Source organism: Peromyscus maniculatus, chromosome 6 (assembly GCF_049852395.1).
Source record: "Peromyscus maniculatus bairdii isolate BWxNUB_F1_BW_parent chromosome 6, HU_Pman_BW_mat_3.1, whole genome shotgun sequence".
Taxonomy (NCBI): Eukaryota; Metazoa; Chordata; class Mammalia; order Rodentia; family Cricetidae; genus Peromyscus; species Peromyscus maniculatus.
In genome coordinates this window covers 46,940,516-46,965,691 of record NC_134857.1, presented here as the reverse complement: position 1 = coordinate 46,965,691, position 25,176 = coordinate 46,940,516, and the positions used below count along the sequence as shown (strand labels likewise).

Sequence of the window (25,176 nt, the reverse complement as noted above, 5' to 3'; positions counted from 1 at the left end):
GCATCATTAGCTTCACAGTCAAGCCAGCTTCCTCCCCTCTACCTCCCTGCCCCTTCGTGATGGGGAGAAGCAGAGAGGAACTCATCGGTCAACAGTTTTCAGCAGGGGTCACTGTAAGAGGCTCCTTCCAACACCCACCGTCCTCCTTTCCTGTCCTGTGGCTAGAGGGATGTGGAAGGGATTTCAGGAAGGGGAACATCTCACTCTCCATCCCCCAGCTAGACAACGGCCTGAGCTGTGGACATGCAGGTCTCCCGTGTGCCCCGCTAAGCAAGGAAAAGAGAATTGGGTGAAGAAGGCAGCTGAGGTACGGGAGGTAGCAGGAGAACTAGCCGGTCTTTGCTGTCTTGTCGGGAATCCATCCAAGGGGGCTTCCCATGAGCAGAGGAGCTCAGGAGCAAGAGGCTGTGTGGTTGCCACCAGTGCCAAAAGGCAGCTCAAGAGGTCCACTGAGCTGGAGCTCAGGGACGGGGTGACCTCTGCTCCACTGCCTTTTCCTGTTGCAACAGTCGTATCTGCAAGTATCTCAAAGCTGAGAGACCAAAGTAGAGCACTGACTTAGATAAGAGGCTCTTAATGTGGGCAGGCTACAGTTTAGCCTCTAAAGAGGCGAGAAGAGTAAAGGAAGGGGCAGAGGTGACATTCCCAGGATGTGTGTGTGGTTGTAACTGATGCTGGGGACAAGTCAGGTTGGAGGGCGGTGACTGGACAAAGTGTGAGCATCCCATACGCATACCCCAGTGAGTTGCCACGGTACAGCAAACATCTGGATAGACGTGAGTGGTGGAGGCCGACGGAAGCTTGGACGAGATTAGATTCCATAGCATTTCCCTCCGCCCAGGTTTTCAGGTTTTGCCTGAAGCAATATGTCACTTGGAAGACGGTGGGTCCCATGCCTGAGTCTAGATGTGTTCAGTCCTGTCTGCAGGATGGCTAAATTAGTCAGCCTGTGGCCCTTGTCTGAGTCCTCAGGGAAATGTGGGAAGAAGGAGCAAATGGAGAAAAAGCATTACCCTAAACCAAGTCATGTTCATCTTAAGGCACACTCTTCAGTCCAGAGAACAAACATTTCAAGAGGCCGTGACAGTGACATGCAGGAAGGTGACCGCACATGGTAGGAGGGTCTCCGGCAGGGCCATTCCTTCCCTTCTGGAAATGCTCAGAACTGAGACAATTCAGGACAAAAGCCTGGGAAGAATGCATCATGGCCTCCCTATTTCCCACCAGGGGCAGGGAATGAGACACAGCAGAAGCCTGTTAGTTATCTAACACCAAATTACTCCCAACTTGCTGGTCTAAAAGAACAAAATAGTTATGTGTTCTCTCCCATGGTCTCTCAGAGTGGGTCAGAAACTTGGGGTCAGCTTAGCAGGATCATCCTAGATAGAAATTTTGATGAGGTTGGTATGATGTCATAGCTGGTGGGTATAAGGACTGAGGACTGGTGGGCTAAGGATTCACTTCCCAGGAGAGCCACCCACAGCTGGGTAGTCAGTCACCTGTCACCTGTCCGATGAGCAGTTGGTGTTGGCTCAGCAGGAGGCCCTAGTTCTCAGCACACGGGCTGGCTTTTCACATGGGCTTGCACACCGGCTGATGTCCTCTAGGAAATAGCACAGCTCCGCATTACCTGCTTACTGAGACTTGTACCCATTTTAATGGAGCACATATGAACCGTAGTTGTAGACATGTTTGATTTCCTAATCTACTGGATAAAAAAAAACAAGTGTTAGAGTTGGGGGTTGGCAGGACACTGCTGGAGACAGCCACTGTGTGGCCAGCAAAGATATCTGGGGGTCTGACTTGCTAAGGATGCAACCGTGTGTGGGTTTTTGTAGTTGTCTATTTAGCTCTGGCAGGGAGGGTGGGGGTGTCGTGCTCAGCACCTCACATGCCATGTCTTGTTCAGTTCTGACTGTTTTTTTATAGTCAAGTCTATTGTTTTCTTCATTTTAAAGGTGAGAAATCTGAAGCTTAAGAGTGACATCCAATTATTAAGGAAAGGGTCCACGGGCGGGTGAAATGGCTCAGCAAGTAAAGATGCATAAGCCTGACAGCTTGACTTCAATTCCTGGAGCCCACATGCACGCTGGGGCATGCATGCCTACACATATAAGTACACATGTATGCATGCACACACACACACACACACACACACACACACACACACACTAATTTTTTAAAGAAAGGGCTTTGTTATACTTAACATCGATTTAATAAAGCAGCTTAGGTGAGATCAGTTTATAAATGCATTCACCCAAAGCAGTTCACAAGGGACTTTTTTAGCACTTAAAGGAGTTAAGTGCAAATTCACTTACAACGTCTGCCTTAGGCTGGGCATGGAGGTGCAGTTCTAATCCCAGCACTCGGGAGGCAGAGGCAGGTAGCTCTCTGTAGGTTTGAAGCCAGCTTGGACTACATAGCAAGTTCCAGGGCAGCCAAGGCTACATAGAGAGACTCTGTCTCAAAAATAAGTGAGTACATAAATAATAAATAAAATGACCTTATGTAACCAGAAGGTTTCTCCGGTTTCGATCAGCCCCAAAGTCCCACAGCCACTTATAAAATAATCATTCAGACGCATAATATTAATTACCAATTGCATGGCCTATGGCAGGCTTCTTGCTAGCTAGCTTTTACGACTTGACCCATTTCTATTAATCTGTAAGTTGCCATGTGGCCGTGGCTTACCAGTATTTTCACATCTTGCTTCTCCTGGTGGTGCTGGCGTCTCTCTCCTTTCTCCTTTCCTATCTCCCTTGGTTTTCCTGCCTGGCTCCATCCTGCACTGCCATAGGCCAATGCAGCTTTATTTATCAACCAAGCAGAGCAACACATATTCACAGCATATAGAAAGGCATCCCATAGCAACCTTATCGGATGACCAATCAGGTGGCTTTGGGGGTGTCTCCCAGCAACATTCTGCATTCTGGGACACAAAGGTCATATAAGGGGTTCTGAGGAGTTTCTATGGGAACAGCCATCTCTATTGGGTGTTTTCAGAGTCCTGTGGGACCCGTGGAGGGGAAGAGGTCTGTGACAGAAGGTAAGGGCAGTCTCTCCTTAGAGTGATTGCCGAGAATGGAACCCAGTCATCGCCATGGTGGGCTGATTCCTACAGTGCTTTTCCTGGCCAACTAGGCAGCCTGGATGAAGAGACACAGGCCTATGCCTACTTTGGGGTGCCCACATGCCACAGCTACCCTCATCCCGGTCTCCAGACTATGGAGACACATTCAAAGAAGTCTTTCTTTGAAAAAAAAAAAGTGTCATCTTTGGACCTGAGGTCAGTCTGGAGCTCATTTGCTCTCTCTCTCTGCCCCAGTTTGAATGTTTTCTTAGCCTCGACGAGCAAACAAATGGAAAGCCTTGCCGGGTTTTCTCTCACAATGATGCTTTAATAGGCCTTTCTAGACCCCACTCCCTCTCCATGGGGGTGATATGGTGCTGTGAAAGATAAATGTCTCTCAAGGACTGTCGGGCGCTTTGGAGGTGATGCATGTGGTGTGTACGTATGGCATGGGGTGGGACCGGGGAGTTCTGATGGGGTACAGGTTCACTCAGGTAAAATTTTCACAGCCCAGCACATGCCCCTCAAGGCCTGAAATGATGCTGGGATAATTTGTACTGCTTTGGATGTCAGTATCTCCAAAGAGCTCTGGAATGCCATGGTTGTCTGGAATTCAGACCATAATGTGAAATGTTTCAGTTTTGACCATAAGAAACTCTAAGGCATCCATTGTTCTTTCTGGAATTTCATGGTTTTTTTGGAACCCAGACCCACAATGTAAAATGTTTTGACCCTTGGCAAGACTTAGGAGTCCTTCATTCTTTCCAGCCTGGGAATGACCCTGGCTTCCATTCAGCAAGCACAGGGTTGAGAGAGAAAGAATTCCATATCTCACAATTGGCCTGTGAAAACTAGAATTGGCTATGGATTCCAATCTTCTGTAGAAATGGAGGGCATGGCATTATCTTTTAGAGAGACAACTATTTCGGACCTTAGAGTGTACATGGAAATTGAAAGAGGATGCTGAATCTCCATCCTTTTCAACAAACTTTGCCACCATTAGTGACTCCCAGGAGGCAGATGTTACATACTCTTAGGACAACAGGAGAAAAACTATGCAATGATGAATTCAAAAGCAAAAGTGTGGTGTTTATGATATGTAATATTTTATGCCACCCAGAAGTCAACATTTATAACGACAACATGTAATAAGCAACTGTTGTTCCTGGGAGGATCATATAAGAACTAGTAAATGAACAAGGCCTGGAGAACCTCCTGAGGATGGAAGCTGGCTTCCCCCATGTTTACCTGCTTGCTCTTCAGCAGAAGGACGCAGAAGCCCATGTCCCACACTCTCGCTGGGCAGTCACTGATCTATGTTATTATTCATCCTTCTCCACTGAATGCAGCGTGGGGTTGTTTGAAGTTGTGCTTCCTAAAGGAAGAACTCCAGGCTCCATTCTCCACTGCTGGTAGACAAGAAGCTAATCATTTGGCCTCTCATCTGTAATTGGATTCATTATCCTGCTTTTGCTGGGTGGTGAGTCTTAGAAATCATGCATCTAAAAGTCTGGCACAGAGAGTTAACTTCTAAGCCCTTAGCTAATGATCATTATTTTGGTTGCTCTTTAGGGGTTTTTAAATTTCATTTTGTTTTATTTAATTTTTGAGTCAGAACCTTGCTCTGTAGACCCAGCTAGCCTGGTACTCACTATACAGCCAGGCTAGACTCAAACTCTCAGTGTGATTGTCTACATAGAACAACTACATCTGGCTTAATGACTATTCTTAATAGTAAGCTGAATAAAGATGATAATTCTCTTTTTAATTTTATTTATTTTACATCCCAGGCACAGCCTCCCCTCATCCTTCCTCCCTTCCCAACCCCTAAATTCCCTCCTCTTCCATCTCCATCCAGGAAAGGGCAGGTCTCCCATGAGATCAACAAAGCATGGCATATCAAGCTGCAGTAAGACTAAGCACTTTCCCATGTGTTAAGGCTGGACAAGGTGACCCAGTGTGAGGAGTGGGGCCCCAAAAGCCTGTAAAAGAGTTGGAGACAGCCCATGTTCCCACTGTTAGGAGTCCCACAAGAAGACCAAGCTACACAACTGTAACATATATGTAGAGTGCCTACATCAGTCCCATGCAGGCTCCTTGATTGTTGGTTGAGTCTCTGTGAGCCCTGAGCCCATGTTGTTGATTGTGTGAGCCTTCCCTGGGTGTCCTTGACCCCTCTGGTGTCTACACTCTTTTCTCCTTCTCCTCTGCAGGTTTCCCGAACTGCACCTAATGTTTGGCTGTGGGTCTCCACCTGCATCTGCCTCCATCAGACACCTCTCTGATGACAATTGGGCGAGGCACCAATCTGGTCACAAGGGACAGCCAGTTCAGGTTACTTATCAAATATGGTAATTCTTAACACCAGCTGAATTGAATAGAAGAACTAGCAATATCATTTCAAATGGATATTCAGAGATTTAATTAAAATTTATGTAAAAGTTTTCAAATATACATAAACGTATAGAAAATAGTAGACTAGACACACACACACACACACACACACACACACACACACACAAACTGCCTTGCCTTTGTGGAATTTTGCTCAAATTATTTAAGTGGTGGGAAATGTAATGATTCCTGTGCTGACCTATGTTTTATCATTTTTAAACCTCCTGGGAGATGATGCCATCTTTTACCAGAAAGGGAAAAAGGCTTCTCAGGAAACTGTAAACAGTGGTGACTTTTACCCTGTTCAGATTTCTTGTCATCTTTCCGTCCCTTAGGTCTGTGTGATATGTCCACAAATGTAATCACTGCCTGGAACACTCAGCTCAGAACAGCTATGATAACATGTCAGGGACACTGAGGTCAACTCCAAGTCCAATAGGGGTGTGTGTGTGTGTGTGTGTGTGTGTGTGTGTGTGTGTGAGAGAGAGAGAGAGAGAGAGAGAGAGAGAGAGAGAGAGAGAGAGAGAGAGAGAGAGAGAGAGAGAGAGAGAGAGGTTTTCACTATATAGCTCTGGCTGTCCTAGAAATCACTAAGTACACTAAGTAGACCAGGCTGGCCTTAAACTCATAGAGATCCACCTGCTTCTGCATCCCAAGTGCTGGGATTAAAAGTGTACATCACTACTAATAGCCCTCTCCAAGACAACAGATGTGTTTTCAAAGAGAACAGAGGGGCTTTGCTGGTGTGAGCAGGAGCACAGTATGAGGAGCAGACTGAGACCCACCTGCCCCTTGGCCACCACATCTGGCTTGTGGAAACCACTGTGTAGGGGATCCCTCCCAGTGCATGGCTGAAATCCTGCAGCAACCCTGAGTGAACTGGCTGCCCCAGGAGAGCAAGGAGGCACTTCACATCCTCCTTTCCTCCGGGCAGGACCTGGACACCTTAACTGGTTGGCAGAGTTTTGCCAGCTAAAGCTCTTTGTTGTTAAAACTTCACTCTCACTGAGGTACAAAACAGCCCAGCAAAAGCTCACGGCTCCTCGGATTTATTTATTCATAAGATGACTCTGAATTGAAAACAGATCCTCCTAATAACAAATGGCCCTAGTCCCAGCATATCGCGAATAGCTTCCAAGCCCGTAGTTAATGATCACTTGGTTGTTGTTGCTTAGGTTTTTTGTTTTGCTTTTGTTTGTTCTAGGGGTTGTTTGTTTTTGTTGTTATTGTTGTACATTTTGGAGACAGGACGAAAAATAAATAAAACCAAGCATCAGTGTAATTCAGAGTTCCAGAGCAGAAATCAGGATAAGGACCTACTGTTGCCACGTATCCTAACAATGTAATTCCTAACTGTATTCTCTCTCTCTCTCTCTCTCTCTCTCTCTCTCTCTCTCTCTCTCTCTCTCTCTCTCCCTTCCTTCCTTCCTTTCTCCCTTTTTATTTATTTAAGTTTTTTTTGTGACATGATCTCACTGTGTAGCCCTGGATGGCTCTGAACTCCTAGATCTCCAGCTGCCTTTGCCTCCCAAGTGCTGGAATTAAACGTGTGGACTACCACATCTGCCCTAACTGTATTTTAAACCTTTATCCACCCACAGATAAGTGCGGCTCTCATCCCTCATCAAGGAAGCTTCTTTTTGCAGCACACAAAGACTGTGGCAGAGAGCCACCACTGGTCAAAATGACAAGGACAACTCACCAGGGGTGCCCAGTCTCACTTCACACATTCACAGCACAACCCTACATCTCAGGTTCAGGGAACCTCCTGGGGTTTCCGAAGAGGGTGCAGAAAGAGTGTGAGAGCCAGAGGACCAGGTGTCTGCTCCAAGATAGGGCTTTCTATCTACAACAAGGGAGCCGCACCCATGAAATCCTAACTAAGACCTACATAATGGCGCCACCAGTTGACATGCCCAAGTGGATGGGGAAATCTCACAAGGTCTCCCCTAGATAAAGAACTGTAGGTAACCAATGGCTGCTGGGAGAGGGAGGATTGCTTTATCCAATCCCAAGTGGTCAGCACTAAATACATATACAATCAAATAACACTAAATGGGCTCTGCAGAAATCAGGGTAGATGCGAGGTAAGACAGCATCTACCCTGGAGGCATGTGCTGCTGGGAAGAGGCTGTGGTTTCCAAGGGACCCATCAGAGTCACATGTGGCCTGGGATGGACAGAGAACAGACACCGACTGGAGCCAAGGGCAGAAGCATGTGGTTTTGCAGTTCCTACACTTCCCACTCTTGGAATTTCCCAGGAAGCCTCTGAGAAAATTCCACATGCAGTCAAGCACCCGGTCAGAGGATGCTGTGCACATGGAGTCCCACTGCTCTCTCCTCCCAGGCCTTCTAGAAGGGGCTCTTTCTCCCACAGAGTTAGGGTACTTACTGCAGAACTACCCTAGAGCACTGCCTGTCACCTGCCTGTCCCTTACATTCCTGCTGGATCTCTTTCCTGCCCACTGACACCTCCCAGAAGTCCAGAATCCCTGGAACAGTGTCCTGGGTCTACAGAGTGGTAAGACTTATTTCCCAAGGCCTTGCTATAACAATAGGTTGTTACTTTTCCATCACTCTAGGCATGTGACATCTTAGACACTGGACACTCGGGACACCTCAAGAGAAGTCAAAAGCTGCCTGTTTTCAATAAACAGCTCCAACTTGTTCCTGAGAGGCAGGAAGGGTAACAGGAGGGGAGGCAGGAAGGCTGGAGAGTTGGGCCACTAGTCACAAATTAGCAAGCAGACCAGCTCCTAATTATTATCAGCGAAACCGAAAACATTTCCTCTTTAGCTAGGATGCCTGTCGGGGTTTATTTGTTTGTGTGTTTTTGAGACGGGGTTTCTAAGGCCCAGGCAGATGGCCTGTCTGGGATTACAGTGTGAGCCACTGACCCTGGTCATGCAGTGGTAGATGTGAACACAGGGCTCTCGTGCGTCTAGAGAAGCACGTTACCACCTGAGCTGCATCCCTGGCTGGATGTTTCGTCTTTCTTAGGACACATGTTTTCACTCCTTCTGAGACAGGACATGCTAGAAACTGTTCTGTTGTTTGTTAAAGCTGGGAAAGATGGCTGAGCAGTCAGGAGCACTTGTTGCTCCTGTACAGGACCCAAGTTCAGACCCCAATGCTCACTCTATGGCTCACAACTGTGAGACTGTCACCCCAGTTTCAGGATCTAACACCGTCTTCTGGCCTCCCCAGGCCCCTGCATATGGTACACACACACACACACACACACACACACACACACACACACACACACACACACACCAGCATGCCCACATGTAAAAATAAATTTAATTTTATTCCTATTTAAAAAAATAAAAATTAGTTTTCTGTCTGATTATGAAGAAGTTATGCAGCAAGAAGCCCTGAACCTTTTTTTTTTTTGACACACTTTGCTCCAACAGCTTTCAAGACTCTGATCTGACCTTATGTTGAGTTTTCTTCTGTGTTTTTATTAATATAGTGAGACCATGGCTTTCCCTTTTTATGGTTTGAAGTTGCTTTACTTGTTATAAATCATTGTATCAGCTGGGCGGTGGTGGCGCATGCCTTTAATCCCAGCACTCGGGAGGCAGAGCCAGGCGGTTATCTGTGAGTTCAAGGCTAGCCTGGTCTACAGAGTGAGTTCCAAGACAGGTACCAAAACTACACAGAGAAAGCCTGTCTTGGAAAAAACAAACAAAAACTAAAAATAAATAAATAAATCATCGTATCAAAATATCTAGTATTTTCTCAAATGAAGACAAACATCAGACAAATGAGAGACAAGAACTGATTAATTAAATTCTGCCTTTCCCTCAATTGTTGGCAGACACCGATATAAACAAAGCACCGAATGGCACCATACCAAATAATTTTATGGGGGTCGTTTGACTTCCGCCTGAAGACTTTCCACCTATGGAAAAAGGCCCATAGTCGCTGGCTGCTTATGACGCCTCAGAAAATAAATGGCTACCACGGGTAACATTGTGTTTTTTGTGTTTGAATGAAACCCACCAGTCCTGGACACTGTCTACATTTACTGGGTGATTCCTCCCTTGAAAAGATTAAATAAGGAACTGGAGAAAAGGGCTCTTCTCCCAAAACCCTGGCATGTTTCTCTGGCTCCTCTTCGCCTGTGCCTTTGTAAAGCCAGTATTGACCCGGCATCAGGTTAATTACATGGTCCTGTGTTTACACATGCTCTCCTGAAAGGCCAGTGTGAAGTTAGCAGGCTACACATCTCAGGGCATTGATCAGCCCTTTCAACTGAAACAGACTTTCCAAACACTGGTTCACACACATCCCTTGGAGACAGGCATATGATGTCAAATTCCTGCTTTGTCAAAGATGAAATAGAGACAGAGGGGCAGGTGGTGGTCCAGGGCCACACAGCAAGTGTGTTTGTTATAGAGTCCAAAAATACTTGTGGAGCTAGCCTCAGGTTCCCCTGCATCCAAGGTTAGCAGGTTATTGTCCTCTGGATAGCACACCCAGTAGGCTATCTTGCACGCTACATTGGTGCACATTTACAGGATGTAGCGCTGGCCAAGGGCTTTGGTTCTGCATTGGAACTACTAGAGAAGAGATGGAAGTTTCATGAGGGCAAGGAGTAAGATGTTTCCTGGCTGCTGTAGCCTAGCCCTACACCTGTGCCTGGGACTCAATACATACTAGATGAATGGCAAATACATCTTAGTGGAATTCTCTTCATCACTGGAACTCACAGCTGAGCCTTGCCTGGCTGACACCTTTGTGAGTCTTCAGCTCCTACACACCTCAGTGAGCAAGGGCATTGAAGAAGACTTTTGTGCCTGGGTGTGGTGGCATACCCCTTTAATTCCTGCACTTGGGAGGATGAGGCAGGAAGACTGCAAGTTTGAAGTTAGCCCAAGTGACACAGGGAAACTGTTCAAATCAATGAGTACAAGTGAAATTTAAAAACAAATAGGCTTGTGATTGCGTTTCTCCAAAGGCAACACAGACGACATGGCATCTAGAATGGTCTCTACGTTCTACACACAAGGCCTCACCAACACATGGAGGCCAGACACTTACTTAGTTCCTGCTCCCTCGGGTAGAATAAGCCTCGGATCTCTTGACTACCTCACAGTGCAGTCTCACCTCGGGGTTAGCAGACAGCGACAGCCAGCTGCCCACGGGACCCAGGCAGAACAGTTACAGAGGAAGCAATGTCCTCATCTGTACACCTACGGCACAAGCTGGGCCGAAGCTCAGATTCCCGGAGCCCTTCGTCTGAGGGACCGGCAGTGGTGAGCCTCTAAGTCAGGCTTGGCAAAAGGAGCCTTTGGAAGGGACCCCTCTCTTAGAGGGCATGGAGACTGTCTTGGTGGATCCTCTGGAACTCCTAACAGCGCTCTGCATCGCACTGGGCAGGCTGTGTGCCCTCTGTCTTTCCCCCTACACTAATGAAGTCAGTTAGGGGGAAGCTTCTTATTTCCCAAGCAGAAAACTGAAGGCAAATAGACGGATTTCTAAATCTTTTAAGAAGCACATTTATTTTGTTTTGTGTGGGGGATGAGAGTTTTGCCCCATAGGCCAGGGCTGGCCTGAAACTCACAGCAATCCTCCTGCCTCAGCTTCTCAAGAGTGCGATGGTAGACAGGGGACACACCCAGGCATGTGTTTGAAAATCTAGAAGGACATGTGCTGGGAAATCTCAAGTGGGATAGAATTCCAGCATGGCCTCTTTTCAAAATCTGGTACGTTTTATAATCACAAGTAACTAGTCCATGTTCCTCTGAACTATATTTTATAAAAGGTCTGAAAACTGTGTTATAAAAGAGAGAAGTATCTGGAACCCTGCGGGTCTGGAGGATATAGAACTTTGCATCACTCTTCTGGAGAGGGCCCGATCCCTTCCTCACTGTTAATTTTGACAAGTTTCTAAACAGAGAGCCTGGGCCTAAGAGGAATCATTGACAGACCCAGAGAAATCCTTTGGAGCCAGGTACCTCAGGTCTGTCGTACACAACAACATCCTTCTCTCAGAAGTTCACACAGCCCCTGGGCTGCTGAGGTTAAAGCTGAGAAAGGGCCACTAAGAAGTTCCCATGATCCTCCATGCTCCCGAGTGTATGCCCAGCCAGGAAGGAGCAGAGCTGAAGATGAGGTTATCTTATGCAGGTAGCCCTTTGCAGGCTGTTCTCTCCTTGATTTTCAAACCTAGACGGCCCCACCCAAGAGTGCCTGGAGAATTTCTCAGTAAGGGTGCTTAGGAACAGCCACCTAGCTGGTGTGGTTGCTATTCAGACTCCAAAGCTGCTCTTTCATAGCATGTTACATAAGCTTGAGAAAACACTATTATCGCTATTAAAGAACCAAGGAAGGTGACCCCGATGGGGATACAGTGCATTGGAGGCATGGCACTCATGCATAAAAGTCTACATGTAACTTCCACATAAGAAATGAACAGCAGACTTCTGAGAAACACAAGTTCTCTGGCAATAAAGGGGAACTTCCCTTGTATATTATTAATTAAGACTGACATATTTTCCAGTGGGAAAATTTAGTCGCTGTCCCCTGTATCTTTCAGGATATATAACGCCTCAAAAGCTCAAATGACATTGTCTTCCTGGTACCAGGCCAGCAAATGGGTGGTACAAAATGTTAATACCAAGTCATTACTGGTTTCCCTCATGGCTGAATTCAATTAATTAGGCCTAGCATTTCAAACCTGCCGGCCGGCCGCACCCAGAACCCAGCTGAATAACCCTTCGGGTTCAGGAACGCCCCTTCAACAAACACTCATCTGTTACTACCTGTGCTCAGCGAGTCACTGCAGATTCTAACCGCCAGCGCTTCCTCCACACGGCACGCAGGAAGCAAAGTCCAAAGCCTCTGCTTCAGAGCTCATTAAAAAAATGTTCTTTAAACCATTTTACAGACGGCCGTTTCTCCCTGACCCATGGTTTGCTCACAGCTAAGGACAATGTAACTTACTTTTTAGGCCGCAATCAAGGGACTGGGTAGTTTCTTCCAGCCCTGTCTGTTTTCCTTAAAGTTGATGTAAATCTTTTCTCTCCAAACAAAGCCTGCAGACTGTTAGCAGAATGTGTCAGAAACTCCTCTGGGCCCTGAGCTTTGAACATGTCTCAGAGAACTGTTCTCTGAGGTGGGGGGGGGAATCCCAGAGCATGTCCTTGGGTACCAAATGTACCAAAAGTACCCTGGACCCACTGTTTCCACCAAGCCACATTTATTGACTGCCAATTACTGCCAGGTACTGGGTGGGAAAACATAGATAGCCTTTATGATCTCCCAGGGTTCCCTTCTGCTTGGTGGGCAGGTAGGAAAAGCAAATGAACAAAGAAACAAAGGAACTTCTGATAGCAGGTGATGCTAAAGTAGCTCAGAGGACGGCTGGGTTGGAGCTCAGAGGCAGGGCACATGCTTAGTTAGCATAGGGGAGACCCTGGGTTGGATGCCCGGCGGCAACCCCAAAAGGAAGGAGGGATGGCCTTTGAGTGAGCCTGATGATAATATTATGTGCTCTCACATTCTCTTATGCATCTTTATTTTATTTATTTTTGAGACAGGGACTTACTTATAGCTCTGGCTGGCCCATGTAGACCAAGCTAGCCTCAAACTCACAGAGATCTGCCTGCCTCTGCGACTTGAGTGCTAGAATTAAAAAGGAGTGTGCTGGCGTGCCCAGCTTATAGATCTCTATTTTAAAAGCTACTCCACGAACACAGAAAAGGAGGCCGTTGTCCTCTGATGCCTTTACTGTGGTGAAGGGGAGGTATTTGGAGGAACGCTGACATACTGATTCAATCTCCAAGGTAAGTGACATTATAGTATGTACCCAAACGTAAAATGCTCGAGTAAAAATCCTTTGACTCAACAACCCCACTGCTAGGACCTTAGACTGTCAAAATGGAACATGCTCAAGAGGATATTCACAAAAGATATCACAGCACAGTTTCCAGTAACAACACTACCAACAATCTGAAAGTTCATCATTAAGAAGTCAGTAGCCGGGCGGTGGTGGCGCACGCCTTTAATCCCACCACTTGGGAGGCAGAGCCAGGCGGATCTCTGTGAGTTCGAGGCCAGCCTGGACTACTAAGTGAGTTCCAGGAAAGGTGCAAAGCTACACAGAGAAACCCTGTCTCAAACCCCCCCCCCAAAAAAAAGAAGTCAGTAAATCACCAGGTGGTGGTGGTGCACACCTTTAATCCCTGCACTTGGAAGGTAGAGGCAGGGGGATCTGTGACTTCGAGGCCAGCCTGGTCTACAAAGCAAGTTCCAAGATAGGGCTAAACTCTGTCTGGAAAAAACAAAACAAAAACAAAAAGTAAATCACAGAACATTCATACAACAGAACACTTTATAGCCATTAAGAAGAGTGAAGCTGGGTCAGGAAAGATGGCTCAACAGTTAAGAGCACTGGCTGCCCTTCCAGAGGACCCAGGTTCAATTCCCAGCACCCACATGGCAGTTCACAACTGTAACTCCAGTTCCAGGGGATCTGACACCCTCACACAGACACACATGCAGGCAAAACACCAATGCACATAAAATAAAAAATAAAAAAAGATGAGTGAAACTGTACTGTGGTGGTTTGGCTTTACTCCTTTTTGGGGGGCTCATCACCCAGCTCCCAAATAAACCACACATGGAGGCTTATTCTTAATTATGAATGCCCAGCCTTAGTTGGCTTAGTTTCTAGCTAGCTTTCCTTAACTTATCCCGTCTAGCTTTCGCCTCTGGGCTTTTCCCATTCTTTTACTTCTGTAAATCTTACCCTTGCTGGGTAGCTGGGTGGCTGGGTAGCTGGGTAGCTGGGTGGCTGGGTAGCTGGGTGGCTGGGTAGCTGGGTGGCTGGCCCCCTGGAGTCCCCCTCCTTCTCTCTTGTTCCTAGATCCCTCCTCCCAGATTTCTCCTTCTATTTATTCTCTCTGCCTGCCAGCCCCGCCTATCCTTTCTCCTGCCTATTGGTCGTTCAGCTCTTTATTAGACCATCGGGTGTTTTAGACAGGCAAAATAACACAGCTTCACAGAGTTAGACAACTGCAACATAAACAAAAGTAACACATCTTAAAATAATATTCCCCAACACTGCACTCCAAGATAAATTGTCAAATGTAAAAAAAAAAAAAAAAAAAAAAAAAAAAAAAAAAAAAAAAAAAAAAAAAGCAGGGAATGCAAACTGTGTGTTTAATATTCCATCATCTCTGAATATTATATATATTCATCAAGGTGATCCTCGGAAGGATTTTATGGGCTAGAGATGAAGTGTCAACCCTAAATAGCCTGGTTGTCAGCTGATGGTCTTTGGGACATGACTGGATCTTGAAGGCTTTAACCTAATCATTGTATTAATCCATTGGTGAATTCATAATTAGATTATGAGAAACAGTAGAAACTGTGGAAGGCGGGGCCTGACTGGAAGAGGTGGGCTGCTGGGGACGTAACCTCAGAGAAGTGTAATTTGTCCTGGCCTCTCTTCCTCAGTCCACATCTCTCTCTGCTTCCTGATCACTAGGAGGCCAGTGAGTTTGGTTTCTCATACCTTCACCTCACGACAGTCCTCCAGCAGCTGAGCTGGAGCTGAAATCTCTGAAACTGTGATCCAATATAACCCTTTACTCCTTTCAAGTTGTCTACATCAGGTTGTTGTTTGCCTGTTTGTTTGGGGCACAGTGAAAAAATGTCCCCTATCTCGAATAGAGAAGAAATTGGTAACAGCTTTTGCCTCCACCAGAAAACTACATATTCTTTTCTGTTTTGCATTCTTGTGCAGGTATTTGGCTCTTCAGAGAAGTTTTGAAAGAGCATTTTGGTACTGGGAATCATACTTGGAACTTTCACACACAGTTTGTCTCATGCGTTTCTACCTGACGGCTCTATCGTGAATGTAAATGTTATCTGTTGGCAAACACCCCTAATCAGTGGTATAATCACTTGTGGGCTGACCTAGTAGATGAATAACTCTCAGCCAGGGCTGAGTATAGGGAAGATCAAATAGAAGGAATGTTTCCGAACCCTGGTTTCTATTGGGATAGCTCTCCTCTTTGGAAGATGGTGCACTTATCTCTAAGCCATTCACAGATTTGAACTGCTACCCTGACCAAGAATGTTCAGATAGAGGACTGAGTTGTGGGGGTGGGGGTGGGGAGGCCTTGAGACATTTGCAGTGTGTCTTTGGGTTCTAAAAACAAGCTTCTTCCAGCAGAAATGTCACCCCAGTTCTCACAACTACTCACCTGCTGGGACACTGTGGCGACAGACTGGTAAAAGTAGAATGCTAAGGAATAGGAGGAAGATCGAGTGTTTTTTCAGATGCCTGTATTTTGAGCTAACTCTGGTTTCCTACGATGTTGTGCTAGGGAAGGTCAGCCAAGAATACTCATAATCTGCTCATTATGAGAATAAAATCTGTCTCATGTTAAATAAAGCATGTCTGCATATGTAAAAGTCTTATTTAAAAGAAAACTTGCCATCAAGAACCTGAACTAGCTATGGAAATGACTTTCAGTCTCTATTTTTAAGATGCATTAAATATGTATCTTAGTGAGATGTGAGGAATTAGCTTGCTGTGGGGCAAAATTTCCATTACTTCTGAGGCGGGTGTGAGAAGCCATGCAGGGGCAGAGCTTGGGGAATTGGCAGCGTGGCTGAGGCTGCTGGGAGCAGAAGTGCTCATTAGGAAAGGCCACAGGAACACCCTGAGAGCTGCCTGCTGCATGTGAAGCTGAGTCAGAGAGCACAAACCTGATCACGGAGTGCAGAACAGAAACTGCTCGTCATGAGCCAGGACCACAGCTTTGCATGCTCCATTGGAGATCAGATGTCTTTAGCCTGCCGCTGGGGAGCTGGGTTCACATGAAAGGTTTCGAACTCTAGCTCGGGAGTCCAGCCTCAGCCTTCCCCTCCAGCAGGAACCCCAGGGAGAAATCCCAGGAGGAACCCTCCAGGTGGCAGGCCTGGCATCTGTGTAGACAGGACCTGATCACAGAGGAGGAAGCTCTTGAAAAGTGGGTCACTACAGACGGCTGAGCTAACTTCTGGATCAGAATCCCTGTTCTCATGACAAGGCTTCAGGGAAAGCCATTGTTTTTCTGGTCCTTGACAACAAACCCTTTAATATTCTGGGGGAGAGGGACTGGATGACACATGATGTGGGCACTAGGTAGTGGGAGTGGGGAGAGAGGAAGAGAGAGGGAGGGGAAAAAGAGACTCCAGAACTCACTTGGTAGCATCACTGACTGACAAGAGCGCTCTACAATGCAAAGTCCTGGGACGAATTCTGAATTTCTATCTTACCTTTCTTCTCTTTTCTGGAGTTCTCTGGAGTCTCTCAGCCTGGGATCAAATGACTTTCTTTGTGACAAAGGCCAAGGTCTTAGTATTAATGATTTAAGCTATGGATGGACTCTTTCTTAAATTGTCGTAGAATCATAGAAAAGACCTTAGAGGTCTGAGTCACTCATTTTTCAGATAAGGAAACTGAAGCCTGGAGTGGTTAAGTGGCTTGGTTAAAGCTCACCAAGTATCAGGGACTAGAATTCAAGCTCTCTTTTTCCAAGTAGTCACATGACACCAGTTTCTCACTTTCACATTTTACTTAACAGTTCTTCTAGTCACTGTTTCAAGCCATGCATTCCATTCCCCTGCCCCAGTCGAAAATGTATTGTTCTCAGGAAAGACACCGGGAGACAGGAGAGACTAGCAAAGCTTCTATGTAGGGGCCTGCAAACTTAAGAGGATTAAAGAAATTTGGTTGTTGTTTTGAGACGAGGTCTTTTTCTGCAGTACAGAAATCATGGCAATCCTCCTGCCTTAACCTCCTTGGTGCTGGAATTAAAGGTTCCAGTTATCATTCTTGGCTTAAAAGAATTTTAATTAGCAAATAGAGACCAGAATGTAACAACAGTTGAGACATAAAAATGGATCCCAGCTCAACCAAATACCATGAAGGTCAACTCTTGCCTTCAGAGAAGTCATGCCTGCTGAGCTCTGTCTAATCGTCAGCTGAGATGTGGTCTGAATTCATCCCTGAGTCACTGCAGGTCATACTCAAAGGCGCCTAGTTAAAAAAAAAAATCAAAAACAAAAAACCAGTATTTTCAAGTTTAATAGGTCTAAACAAATGGCATAGTTTGACACTAAGTACATTGCATTTACCAGAATTCCCTGGTTTGGCAGTTTATCTTCATCAAATCAATTAAAGTATTGCCATTCTGGCTGTCTAGGTAAATAGAGAATTAAAAACCTGGTGCTGTGCCCTGAGTCACTTCCTGAAGTACATCTCCCAGTGCGGGGAGACAGCTGATTCTGCTGAACCAGGGGAATGCCATTCCATTCGGGGGTGGGGCTGCGACACCTGGCAGATATTTATTTATCACCCTGTTGGATGTGACTGTCTGGTCTTATTCTTAATTAATCCTAAATTAACTTTATTCTTTGAGAATGGGTTTCAAGGGCCAGCAAGTGGCCCTTTGGTTAACAATGCTTTCCTTGAAAGCCTGAGGGTCCAAGTTTAGTCCCTGGGATTCATGGTGGAAGGGGAGAGCTCATTTCCAAAGGTCCTCCTCTGACTACCACATGTGTACCATGGTACACTCAGAAAAATAACAAATAAAATAAAAGAGAATGTTTTTCAGATATCCCGCACTTTGTTGTGGCCACTCAAAGAACATTATATTGCTGTGGGATGGTCTGTAAAATTGCTCTGATTGGTCAATAAATAAAACACTGATTGGCCAGTGGCCAGGCAGGAAGTATAGGTGGGACTAACAGAGAGGAGAATGGAGGGAACAGGAAGGCAGAGGGAGACACTGCCAGCTGCCACCATGACAAGCAGCATGTGAAGACTCCGGTAAGCCACGAGCCACGTGACAAGGTATAGATTTATGGAAATGGATTAATTTAAGCTATAAGAACAGTTAGCAAGAAGCCTTCCATGGCCATACATTTTGTAAGCAATAGAAGTCTCTATGTTTACTTGATTGGGTCTGAGTGGCTGTGGGACTGGCCAGTGACAGAGATTTGACCTGACTGTGGGCAAGGCAGGAAAACTCTAGCTACATTATGTGGAGTGTTTGAAGCACCTGGTTTCTAAAAATGCAAACAGAACTGGATGTGTAATCCTAGAACTCTACATGCTGAAATGGACATTATGGTTTTGAGGCCAGTTTGGGCTACAGAGGAAGACCCTGTTTCAAAAACCTACCTACTTAGGCACTGAGAATACAAAGATGCCCTTGGGAGCTTACAATCTAGTTGTAAACACACACCTTTAAATAAATGAGAATGTGATGTGGTTTGAACATGAGGGACCTTGGGCAGGGAATAGAAAAATCCCAGTGGTATAAGCCCTTTTCATTTCTTTAGTTCATCTCTATATCTATTAAATCACATTCACCTGGGAAGTCAGACATCACATTGGTATCCCATACCTAAAAGCTGGTTGTCTCGGTGTACTGTGTGTTGCTATGATGAAATCCTTGAAGCTGGGCACTTCTATAAGGAAAAGAGGTTTATTTAGCTAATAGTTTTGGAGGCTGAAATTTCAAGACTGGCTGGCCCCCGATGTGTCCAGCTTTGTTAAGGGCCTTCTAGTACTAATGAGACATGGCAGAGGATATCATAAGCAGGACTTGCAGAAGAAATCACATGGCAAGAAATAACTCCTCTATCATATATAGGAAGGCCAGTGTATGTTTATGAATTTTTACAAATGGCACCTCTCTGGGCAGCTTTAGACTGTTTTAAATTACTGCAAACTGTTTGCCAGCAGCTGTGGAAACCCTGGATGAAGGCAACAACAGAAAGGTATGCCTACAAGGGCAGTTATTTTCTCACTGTATCCTTGTTGTGGAATATTATTTTAAGGTATGTTAGGTGTGTTAGGTCACACCTAACAGCAACACTCCATCAGAGGCATCAGTCCCCATGACTTAACAGTACCACCTTGACCATGACCACCACTGTCTCCATTAACTACTAGTTAATTAACTAGTAAATGTTTCCATCATTACCATCATCAATCATCATCAACATGAAGGGCCACCACCATAGTCATCACTACTTCCTTACTGGCTGTTCCTGTGGGAACTCTGCAGAATATATATATATATAATTCTGCAGAATATATATACATATATATATAAAATCTGCCAACACAGAATTCTTTATCTAGGAATTCTATAGGCATGGCTATCAGCTATTTCTTTCAACATTTTGGCTCACTAGATACCTCTGAAAAGGACTTACAGTTTGGATATGAAGTGCTCCCCCACAAAGGCTCATGTAAGAGGCTCGATCCTCATCTGGTAACACTATTCTGGGCAGTTCTGGAAACTGTAGTAGGTAGGACACAGCTGGAGGAAGTAGGTCGCTGGGGAGGGGGTCTTTGGGAGGACCTTGTCCCTGGTCTCCTTTCCCCCTCTCTCATTTCTATATACCATGAGATGCCTCTACTATTCCCCCATTGCCCCCATGTACTACCACCTCACTACAGGTGAAGGAACATGAAACCAAGTGAGCGTTGTGAAACCACAAATCAAGATACATCTTGCATCCTTTGTTGCTTTCGTGCATAGTTTGGTGTTAGCTTCTCAAAAGTAACCAAGAGGACAGAACAAAATCCATGCCCCACACCCACCTGCCTGTCTTGCTTCCACACAGCCCGATTAACTACAGGCTGACACAGGCTTCTCTGGGGCTGATCCTCAGCCTCACTATTTATGTGGTCATGGTTCCTGTATTATTCCTTCCCTTTCATCCTGTTTGGCCACTGTTGTTCCTAGAGAAACCGCCTTGGTTTATGTTAGATTTGAAAAACCACAGCACTGTCCACACTATTTAATTCTTGAAATGTGGGGTTGGGAATCCTGTCTTCTGGTGGCTTCCTTTGGCCTTGAGTCACTCTGTGACAGAGAACTTGGAAGTCAGAAATCTTTACTACTCACTTGGCACCCAGGTTAACACACTGTAGTAATTCCTGGATCCAGTTATCTACCCATTCTGCCTCCCGATGGGAAATGTCTGTTGAACCAGATCAGCAAGGGATAGGATTGTCCTTCAACAGAAAGGTGTGCCCATGTGGAGGCATAAGACTGTTCACAGTAGTCTCTTGATCCTCCACTGCCCACCCAATAGAAAATATAAGCATTATGGCATGTCTTCAAAATGAGACCAGCTTTAGAGGCAGAGTTTTCCTAAGGCCACCACTTTTCTTATATATGGCCTACTATAGGATGTATAGAGAAGAAAAACCAGATTTTTTTTTTTTAAAGAATGCTTTCTTATAATTAGGTACATTACTATAATAAGAGCTAGAGGCAAATATATATATAAAGAGTACTCCCTCATATTAAATAACAAATCAAACTAATTCTTTGGTTCAGTTTCCTAGACTGAATGAAAGTGATATATGGTGTGAATGGCAACAGCCTACAGTTACAAAGTATAAATTTCACAGCCAACTAACTGCCACTTGTTACTTAGAACTTCACACAGCCTTTAAAATCTCAACAGGCATTGGAAAAATTTCAGATTTGAAGTGCATTTTGTCAGTTTATATTTCAACAGTATGCTGATAGCTACTCAATTATTTTTATTACATTAGCTACTCTTACAAACTATCTTAGTGACAAAAAAAAAAAAAAAAAAAAAAAAACCACTAGTAATGTGTTATCTTTTGGTTCTGGAGGCTAGTCTTCAAAATCAGGATTCATTGACATGGCTGTTTCCTTCAAAGCTCTACCTAGGAATCTGTTTCCTTCTATCTTCTGGCTTCCAGAGGCCACCTCTGTTCCTCGGCTGATGACTTCAACCTCTATCTTTGAAGCCAGTAGCATAGGAACTTCTCAATTTCTCTCTGACCCTTGCCTTTTTAGAAGCATTTTTGTTGTGGGGCTAGAGAGATGGCTTAGCAGTTAAGAGAACTCGATGGTCTTGCAGAGGATCCGTGTTCAGTTCCCAGCACTCACACAGTGGCTCACAACCATCTTTGACTCCAGTACTAGCTATCTGGTCCTCTTCTGACTTCTGTAGGTACTATGCATGCATGTGGTGCAAATGCAGGCAAATAGAACACTCATCACAGAAAACATCTTCAAAAGCACTCTTTGGATGACTCTAGGCTCAAATGGATAATCTGTTATCATCTGAATGTGGTTTATCCATACCAGAATTTACATTGAAGTTCAGTCCTCAAAGTGGTAGGATTAAGAGAGAGGTGAGGCCTAGTAAGGTGTTTGGGTCATGGGACAGGCCCTTATGAGTGGGCTGCTTCATTCATAAGAATGGACTAGTTATCAAGAATGGACAGACTAAGCAGCCTGTCCCCTCCCCCTCCCCCCACTCCCTGCTTTCTCTTTACACATGTCCATTTGCTCTTCTGCTTTTCTGCTGTGAGACAATACACAATGCCTTCCTTTATCAGATGAAGCATCCTGGGTCGTGAGCTACACAGAATTTTTCCTTTAGGTATGACCATGTCCTAGGTATTGTTACAGTAATAGAGCAAGACATTACCCCATCTTAAGATCCTTAATCACCCATGTAAAGCCCCTTTACCACAATAAGTAGCATACTGACAAGTTCCGGGAATAGGATTGGAACATCTTTAGGAGTTCTGTTCATTACACCACTGTTCCTGCTATTGCTCTTACTGCTACTATTAATAGATAAACTTTTATTGCATACCATAAGCTAGACACTGTTCTGCTTTACATTATCTTAATTTGCCCACAACCCAGTTACTAAACTTGGATGCCTTTCTTGAACAGACAGACCTGTGACTAAGCTGCTGCTGACAAATGGCAGCAATTTATCACAAAATGGGGTAACGATGATTCATAAAAACCCGCATTCCCACTCAGCTGGCAGGATGTGTATACAGTTAACGAGTTCATGATAAGACTACAGAAACTGCAGCTCTAGAAAAATGCAGGTATGTATCTGGAGCCATGGGTAGAAACTTGCATTTAGAATGAATCCAGCTACTTTTATAAGTCATTATACATACCAGGTTCAATCAGCTTAAAATTACTGAGAACAATGCTGGTTAAATTTATGATTGCTATTCTTAGATGTAGATCAACTATGCCAGCTTAGAAAGTATGACTTAAACCCTGGAACAAACTACGATTGCAATGTGGGGCTAGGGACACAGCTCAGAAGTACAGCGTTTGCCTAGCATGCACGTGACTCTGGGTTGTTTGCTCCACGGCACCATAAAATCGAAGACTCTCAAAACCTTCAAGTGGGACTGACTTTTGTCAAAAATCCATCAATGCTGCTCAAAAAAAAAAAAAATTGCAAACTAATGATTATGCAAAAAGGGATATTTCAGAGTACAATGTTATCATGCCATCACATAGCACTTGTTTAGAGTACTCTTGTGGCTCAGGTGTTAAACCGATGAACTGGGAAACTATTCCAAGTGCAGTTCTGCTGTACCTAACACAAGACCCACCAAATAATTTGGTACCCAAGACACGGAAAGAATTAGAAGGGTGTTAGAGGCTCTTGAACACTTATTTAGCTGAGCCAGTAAGCTAACTAATTAGAATGATCATAGTTTAGTTAGATTGAATATAGTTAAGAGACACAGAGAGTTATAAATAAATTATTTAAACGTGAAGTAGGGCCGGGCAGTGGTGGCACATGCCTTTAATCCCAGCACGGGGTGGGGGTGGGGGGTTGGGGGTGTCTTTGTGAGTTTGAGGGCAGCCTGGTCTACAGAGCGAGATCCAGGAAAGGCACAAAGCTACACAGAGAAACCCTGCCTGGAAAACCCCCCCACACACCCAAAATAAACCAAACCAAACAAACAAACAAAAACAAAAACAAAAACAACCCAAAACCATGAAGTAGAAAGCCCAGTGATTTCAGTCTAATTTTACCTCCAATAGCACACAGGAACCCACTAACCCAAATTAAACCCAAATGTAACACTGCTGGCTTTTACCCTTTTTTAGCTTGCTTGTAGCGCTCGTGGTCCATCACTGAAAGGTTGCATCTGCATTTCTAGTTGGTCTTACTTTCATGGCTTAATCTGTTCCTGGAATATCTTTTGGGAAGACTTAATCCTACACACAACTGTCAGGTGACACATCTGAAGCTTTAGCCTTACAGGGATGGACGTGTTTGTCAGCAACACTTTGGAACACATGCTAAATCTTTCAAGTATCCAACTATTTTAAATATGGCAGAATTTCAGACTTTCATGACATAACTTAACTGCACTTAAAAACCTAGTAATATGAAGTGCAGAAAGGCTAGAAGCTATTGGAACTTCATTCTGCTTGTTAATTTGCCTACAAGAGAATGGAAATCAGTAAGCAGGCTGCACAAATCTGTTTTCAAAAACTCAATACTACCTAGGGAAAAAACGTTAACTACCCAGTTTTTAAGGTAATAGTATCAGTTATTTATATAAACCTTTCAGTTATATAGATGTTTACAAAAATTGTAAAGCCTCAAAGAATATTTCTACTACTCAGTCATTTTGAAAAAGCCTTCCAGATGAAACTCAGAGCCCAACTTACAGTCCTAGCTACTAGGGAAGCTGAAACCAGAGCATCCAAAATTCAAGGTCATCCTGGACCATTTGAGATTCAGTTTCCAAAGGAAAGGTAAAACAAAGCCTTGGGATACAGATCAGCGGCAGAGTACTTGCTTACCACGTGCAAGGTCTGGTTTCCCTCCCCAGCATGGCAAAAAAACAACAATAAACAACAAGAGAAAAAAGTGTGGTGTGGGGCTAGGTGAAGTGACTCAAGCCTTTAATCACAGTACTTCAGACTGAGGATCGTCATAGGTTCAGTCTAGCTGGAGGTACTGAGTCCCAAGACTGCCTGGACTACAAAGTGAGATCTTGTCTTAAAAATGCAACAACAGAGCAACAAAAAAAGCCTATTTTAAGATAAAGGCACTAACTATGCAAAAAGCTGTGATTTGTCTAGGATTAGAACTTAAGTTATCATGGGAGGCTGAAGCAGAAGGATCCTCATTTTGAGGCCAGCCTGTTCAAACATTTGGAAAACAAAATCAGGTTTTACATTTAAACTCTAAGGGATCAAATTTGTATAAACTGTTCACATTAGAGAAAAAAATCTTAGGCCAGGCTTGGTGGCGCATGCCTTTAATCCCGGTACTTAGGAGTTAGAGGTAGGTGGATCTTTGAGTTTGAGACCAACCTGGTCTACACAGGGAGTTCTAGGACAGCCAGGGTTAGAGAGACCTTATCTCAAAAAAATCAAAGAAAAAGAAATATCTTCCTCAGTATAGTATTATAGAACACTGAAATATCTTAAGGAGGCTGTGGACTCACTTAGATGTTTCAACCATATTTTAAGTGAAATAGTATAAATTATAGTTGTGCTGATAGGAAGAAAGCCACTAAATGCCTTTTAGTATGTTTCAAACCCATACAGCCATTACAAAATTTAGACTGACCACATACACATAGCTACTTCAGAACAATAAAAACAGTACTTATTCCAGGAATTTACAAGTCTGTGGTCAGACTTTCTTTTCTGTCACCAGTCCCAAATAACAACACAGGGACATGTTATTAATTATGAAAGCTCGGCCTTAGCTTAGGCTTGTCCCACTAGCTCTTATAACTTAACCCATTTATGTTTATATGTTTTGCCTTGTGGCATTTTACCCTTCTTTCATTCTGTATGTCTGTATGTCTGTAAGTCTGACTCCCTCCATGTATCATATCTTGTTG

At 44.6% G+C, this 25,176-nt stretch overlaps 1 long non-coding RNA gene across 1 annotated transcript; it reads left to right on the top strand.

Annotated features, from left to right (window-relative positions):
• Positions 1-2,946: 2,946 nt before the first annotated feature.
• On the top strand, positions 2,947-5,511 carry LOC121830158 (uncharacterized). The gene is made up of 2 exons (XR_013052088.1): positions 2,947-3,046; positions 5,284-5,511. It is a non-coding gene; the product is annotated as an uncharacterized LOC121830158 (long non-coding RNA).
• Positions 5,512-25,176: the final 19,665 nt, after the last annotated feature.